This window comes from Capsicum annuum, unplaced genomic scaffold (assembly GCF_002878395.1).
Source record: "Capsicum annuum cultivar UCD-10X-F1 unplaced genomic scaffold, UCD10Xv1.1 ctg81524, whole genome shotgun sequence".
Taxonomy (NCBI): domain Eukaryota; kingdom Viridiplantae; phylum Streptophyta; class Magnoliopsida; order Solanales; family Solanaceae; genus Capsicum; species Capsicum annuum.
The window spans coordinates 185,936-193,539 of record NW_025892250.1 but is presented as its reverse complement, the minus strand read 5'-3'; the positions used below and the strand labels follow the sequence as shown (position 1 = coordinate 193,539).

The 7,604-nt window shown below is 24.8% G+C and overlaps 1 long non-coding RNA gene across 1 annotated transcript; it reads right to left on the bottom strand.

Moving 5' to 3' along the window:
- Positions 1-520: 520 nt before the first annotated feature.
- On the bottom strand, positions 521-1,057 carry LOC107842076. Its single transcript, XR_001665596.2, has 3 exons — positions 890-1,057; positions 746-817; positions 521-669 (listed from the first exon to the last, which is right to left on the bottom strand). It is a non-coding gene; the product is annotated as an uncharacterized LOC107842076 (long non-coding RNA).
- Between the last annotated feature and the right edge of the window lie 6,547 nt (positions 1,058-7,604).

The following is a 7,604-nucleotide window of genomic DNA, read 5'->3' as shown; positions in this document are numbered from 1 at the left end:
TGTTATGTTTTATCATATATTTGAACCTTATGTCTTGTTAAGCTTTTATTTCATATTTATACAGTATGTTATGCAGTGCTCAATTATAGATATCAGTCATGGGTTAGCTTGTGGTCTTTTGAGGTTATGAGCACCGATGTATACTTAAAATTGACTCCCTAGCTATGGTCAAGATTATTACAGAGGTATGGAAGGTGCCTTAGGAAATAGTTGAAACAATTGAAAACATCAAGGAAATCATGAAATTGCAAGGGGAAATAATTCATCACATTTTCAAGGAGGAAAATCAATTAGCAAATTTTATAGCAAGCCAAACAATCATTCATCAAGGAATCAAACGCAATAACTTCAAGGAAGTTCCATCACAAGGGCGAAGGATTCTTAAGATAGATAAAGCAAAAATTTCAGTTATCAGAATAAAAACAAAGAGAATCATCAGTCAATGAGCATGCATTCACATAGAAGAAAAGAAAAAAATAGCAAAAATAGAAACATGAATAGTTACATCATTGTTTGCATATGGCATAGGGTATATAAAGTTGTCAAGCTAGCTAGGCTAAACTATGTTAGCACACAAAACATTCATCTAAAGTAAAGAAGTCCGGTGTCAGATCTAACATGAATGAATGAATGTCAACCATAGGACGATATCTGTTTCAGCTACCACATCTGAAATGCAATAAGAAACGTTTTGTAAGGACTAGCTCAATATGGAAAACAAGGGTAAACAAAAGAAGAAACGTACAGTGGGAAGAGATGCAAACTCTAGACTGGTACATCCTTTGATCCTAAAGGGAAATGGAACAACCCCAAATACCTAAAAAACATGAGGCAAGTAAGAAGCAGTAGGGGGTAGAAAAAAGGGAGAACAAATATGAATGGATTGGACCTTGGATAGAAGAAAATTCTTGTATGAGAAACACATCTCCAGTATCATCAGGAACTAGATTCAACACCCAAAGGAGAAGGCAACGAAAATGGAGATTGAAACGGAAACCAACTGGTAGCATCACTAGGGAAGACCAAAAGTGCTTTTGGAAACTTGGAGCAAAGAGTAAAAAAGTAAGACACTAATATAGATAGCCTGACTATTGTAATGGGCTTAACCCGTATGTATGTAAAACCATCTTGTTGTTTGATGATTTTAGGCCTATGGCTGATTGTTGATTATTAATAAAAGAGCCTTTACAGGTCACCGAAAATTCATATTAAAAAAAAATAAATAATGATACAGGAGTGTATATAAGAGATGCTATGTATAGAATTTTATTCCAATTCAAATTCAAATAAGATATTATTTTGTTAAAAGAATATTAATTTGTTATTCTTTCTTATCCTTATTTTTTTCCAGTATAATGTATATTATCTAATAAACTAAATATTTGAATAGAGATAAATATTCAAAATTAATAAGATAATAATAATACTATATATTTATGTTATTCTTAGCACCTGTTATTACTACGTCTGTACTACTACTATTACTATTGTTTATTTTATGTTTTATTCTTAATAATAATAATAATAATAATAACAATAATAATGATAATGATAATACTAATACTAATACTAATAATAAGTATTATTACTTCAACGATTTTTAAAATTTAAAAGTACTACTGCATGTGTGTTACTACTACTACCATTGTTATTTATTATTTTTGTTGTTGTTATTGTTGTTGTTGTTGTTGTCGTCGTCGTCGTCATCTTCTTCTTCTTATTCCTTTATTATTATTATTACTATTATTATTATTATTATTATTTATTTATTTATTTATTTCTTTTATATAATTTTTAAATATAGACATGGGAGATTGTCGATTTACCTCCTGTTAAAACATTGAAAGGGTTTACTTTATGTATTATAAGAGTTCTTCTTCTTCTTCTTCTTCTTCTTCTTCTTCTTCTTCTTATTATTATTATTATTATTATTATTATTATTATTATTATTATTATTATTATTATTATTATTATTATTATTATTATTATTATTATTATTATTATTATTATTAAATATAGACATGGGATATTGTTGATTTACCTCCTATTAAAACACTGAAAGGGTTTACTTTATGTATTATAAGAGTTTATTTAGAACTCTTCAATGTAACTTTCCCAGTTTCAATTATTTTTCAAAAAAAGTCTAATCTATAATCTATGATATATTAAAAGTGTGAAGACCCTTAGAAAAATGATTTGAACTTTTTGCCCTTCATTAAAAGCATGTGCTTTAGATAAAATTGTCTTTTAAGTATTGTTTTATTAAATTAAGGACTCCTAAAATATATAGGGGGGAATTTAGTAATATATGGTAAGAAATATATATGAGTCCTAAAATATGGAAAAGAATATTAGAAAAAGAATTAGACTTGGGTTACATGTTTTTAAATTTTTATCTATTCTATATCTATAATCTATAATCTATATGTATAATCGTATCTATATCTATATCTATAATCTATAATCTATATCTATATCTATAATATATTAAAAGTGTGAAGACCAGTGATTTGAACTTTTTGCCCTTCGTTAAAATACCCTACAATAGACAAAATCATCATTTACTCTATTATATAAAGTTTTCTATTTAAATAATATAAGCATACAAATTTGAATAAAAAAGGAAAACCAAATACGTCTTGAAAAAATTAAAAAAAAACTAAACCTTAAAGAGAGTTCCATGCTAATTTTTAAATTACATAAAAGGAAAGAATACAAATTTAATGTTAAAAAGGACATTAAAAACGTATACAAATTTGAAGTGAAAAAGGACACCAACCATATTATTCTTATATTAATAAATAACTTATAGAAGAAAAATAAAATTTATTATATTTGGATAATTAATTTCTTTTTTGGTAGGAAAAGTTTCAGACTTTTATAAATTGAGAATTCTTTCTTTACGCAATATTATATCCACAATGTAGTTCTCAAATAATTTTTTTCTCTATTATTGTCACTCAAGATTTTTTTGTTACCTTTTGCACATGTCATGTTGTATAGATCCATTAATATACTTACAATTTGAGTTCAATCATGTTATAAGGGTACATGAAGAGGTTGGACTTATTAGATGACGTCGTTCGCGTGAACATCACTGTGGTTCTTTTTGAAATTCAGACTAAGAGACCTTTGTGTAGCTTTAACCAAATTTACTATACAACTAAATTCACAATGTAGTCCTGGTACAAGTTTTTTCTTTGTTAGAGTCGCTCAAGATTTCTTTGTTGGCTTTCGCACGACGTTACACTGTATAGATCCCATCAATATGCTCATAATTTAAGTTCAATGCAAGAGTACATAGGAGGTTTTACTTATTAAATGATGTCGTTCACATGAACATCGCTATAATTTATTCTAGGATTCAAAACAAGAGATAATTGTGTAGCTCTAACTAAATTCACTTTAAATTATTAAGTTATTGCTCAATTTGTAGAGGTAGACTATGCAGTATGTAAAATAAAAATAGAAATTCTCTCATCATTCATGTTAATATTGTTACTCTTTTTTTATTAATTGAATGTGTACTTTTATAGATAATATTATTTGTAATCACATATTGATTATTGCATAATTTTCTTATATATTTTTTAAACTACGTAATTCATAAATTATTTATTTGTCGCTATTATAAATTTCACATATTTTTTATATTTCTTAGCACACGATTCAATTTGTTTAGCAATCACATATTTAAAATGCAATTAGAATTAATTTTAAAAAGGATTTGCAAAGACATGAAAGAAGTTCAAACTCTTTAGGTCTTAAAATTTTATTTTGGCTGGTCAAGTTTTTTGTTTCCCCAAAAGTTCAAATTTTTGAATTTTATTAAAGAAAGTAACTAAACTAAAACTTTCATCTTTATAAGTTCACATAAATTTAACATAGGATAGGATAAGTTTCACGTGTATCATGATAAATCTTACGAACTAAGAAAATAATAAAAAAAATTACAGTAAAGTTTGAAATACCATATTTATTTGTACCATTTAAATCGATATAACATTAATTAATGCAAAATATACATGCAAAGCACATACACTAAACTAGTATACCCAAATGCAAAGATCTCTGATCCATTAATTCCATTCCAATTCAAATTCTACTTAAATTCAAATTTGAATATCTTATTAAATTGTAGTTTTATTTTTTAAAAAAAGCCTAATTTTCAAATATAAATATCTATAATATTTTAATTCCATTTCAATTCAAATTCTATTTAAATTCGAAATTGAATATCTTATCAATTTGCTAAAAGAAGATTTTTTTTTATTCTTCCTTTCCTTACTTTTTTTAACTACCATCCATATTTACCCTATGTAATCTATAAATTTAAATTGAGATTTTTTTTTGAAATCTATCGGAATAATTTTAATAGTAAATAATAACAAATAAGAGAAGACTAATTTACTAGTCTTCTTTTATCCTTAATAGTGTATCTTTTCCCTACGTTTCCTCCCCCCGCCCCCCCTTACTTTCTTTCCTTCTTTATTTCTTTTGTTGTTGTAAAAAATATTTTTTTTTTTTTATAAATAGGAGCAATTAATATTATGATTTTAGCAACAATTAAAAGAAATCAAATTTGTTTGTAATTTTTCTTTATCTCATCAACAACCAACGTCCCCCCCCCCCCCCCCCCACCCCCTTTTTTTTTGTTTTAGGGCATCATTTTTTTCTGGGTTTACAAAATAGCAGCAATTAATATTAAACATATGTAATGATATTATGAGTTCAACTATTATTTATTCATAGAGCGGATTATTATTATTATAAAATAATTAGTGTTTATTTAGGACTCTTCAACTAAGAATCCTATCTTCAAGTTAATGAATTTTTTTCTCTCTTCTAAAATTTTAATATTTTTAAATTCAAAATTTAATATCCTTTAGTTCAAAACTTTTATTATAATAATTTAACTTTGTCTTAAAAATTATCACATGTTTAATCAATAGCTTATCACTTGGCTAATTGTGGTGCTTCATCCTCTGCTTTATAATATATATATAGATGCTTCATGAATTCTTTTGTCGGGAAGGTTTTGATCAATTACTTGGCCAACTTTGACTGTCCTGAGAGTTATACACAAGCAACTTCTTTCAGCTTAATTTGATTTCTAAAATATAATATAATGTATAAGGAGAATCAATAGGTAATAAATCCTAAAATATATGGAGGGAGGAACAAAATGCTTTTAAAAATTACAAAATCAACAACCATTTTTATTTATAATAATAATGTTGTTATTATTATTATTTGTTCAAAAACTTCAAAAGCCTATATACCCAAAACCTTCTCTTTTTATTATTACGTTGTTCTCTTTTGTTATAAGTACAATGTGAGTGCAACACTTAATTAAAAAATTTCCTTATATAAGTTAGTTACTTTAATTGTGGTTCAACTATAATTCTATTATTTCAATATTTTAGGAAAAAAAAAAAAACACACGTTTTAAAGTTATACAAGTAAACTAATATTTTGAAATTTCTTGCCTTATATAAGTTGTTATTTTACTTATGATACATTTAATGTTGGTGAATAATTTGTGAAATAAAAATAAATAACACAAAACTACTATAAAAATTGAATTAATAGATAAGAATAACATAATAACACAAAAACCATTAACATATAATTTTAATGATTTAAAAGAATTTAAAATGCACATAGATGAATTATTAGAAAAACAATATATACAAAAAAGTAATAGTAAACATAACAGTCCAGCATTTATAGTAAATAAACATAGCCTATTTAATTACATTAATATCTAGTATTGAATCAAAATTAATAACACATTTAAAATCCAGAAGAATGAAACATATACCACCTAATTATGATAAAATTAGATTTAGATATCCACCAAGATATTATAAATATAATTTAAAATGAATAAAGTACAACAATATAAAGAATTAAAACAAATTATCTCTGAAAAACGTAAAGAATTAAAAATAAGAATAAAAAGACTACATTATAATATATTTGCCGGAGTTAGTAAAAATTCAATAGATACACAAAAAGATGAAATATCAAAATTAGAATCACAAATAGATAGTTTAGAATATGTATATCAACATAACCTATTCACAATAAAATGAATAAAGAAGAATTTATAATAGATGAAAAAATATATGAAAACTACGAAGGATCAAAAATAAAAATAGTATTTTCTAATCTAGGACGAAGATATAAGAAAATAGGTGAACATTTATATCTAATGTTAGAAAAAGAAGAATTAAAATTAGAAGATAAATTAACAGCAATGGTAAGAATAGAAAAAGAAAATGAAGAGATAGATAGCAAAAAAGAAATAGAAAAAATAAAACAACAAACTACGGAAGAAATACGAAAAATAGAAGAAACCAAAAATAGTAGAATTGCTGAATTAGAAAAAGAATTACAAATGTTAAAAGAACTATATGAACAAAGACAAAAAGAAAAAGAAGAAAAAGATAGAGAACAGAAATTACTAAATGAGATAAATCAATTTAAAGAAAAATTAGAAATAAAAAATGAAGAATTAGAAATAAATAATATAGCTATTGAAGAGACAGATAATTATGAGTCCGAAGATAGTGAAACATACACAGAAATATTAACAAATACAAAAAATTTAGAAATCAATGAAGAACAAAAAATTAATGAGGAAAACTTAGAAAATACCCACACAGAAATAAATACTCTTGATAAAAAAGAAAATGAAAATATAATACCTAAAACAATAGAAATAAGAAAACCTATATACCATAAGAATAAGTTTAAAAAATATAATGAATATGATAAATGGATACCAAAACAAATAGTGAATAAAAATTATAACTTTTTAGATCTAGACTGTGTAATAGATACAGAAAAAACAATACAATTATGGATAGGATATATGACAAAACAATTATTAGATAATAATATAAATATAACAGATGCACCGGAATATATAGAAAAAACACTAATAGGATCAGTAAAACTATGGTTTGCAAATCTAACCGAAAATAGCAAAAAAGTATTAAGAACTAATAAACCTATAGAAGGAACATCATCGACAACAACTAAACTAACACCTATAGAATTATTAAAAAAATATGAAACAGCTATAAAAGACGAATTTGGAAGCACGACAACAATCGAAGAAGAACAAAATGAAGAAAAAGATACAAATAGAAATTTAATGTTAAAATTAGCAATATGTAATATGTGTTATATAGATGAATATACTTGCGCATTTAAAGAATATTATTACAAAGGAGCATATAGTATAGAAGAAAGTAAAGAAATAAGAAAATTATATTTTAATAAATTACCCGAGCCATTTAGTTCGAAAATAATAAAAAGTTGGGAAGAAGCAAAAATAGTAGATACGTTAGGAGCAAGAATAAAATATTTACAACAATGGTATAGAAACTTATGTGGAAAATATAGAGAAGAATTAAAAATGGAAAAAACATTAATAAGAAATTTAGCTTGTTGCAAAAATAAAATAGCACCCCAATTTGGATGCGAAGAAAGATATTATAAGAAAAGAAAAAGACATAAGAAATATAAAAAATCGAAATATAAATATAAGAAACCAAGAAAAAGATATTATGTAAAAAATTATAAACATAAAA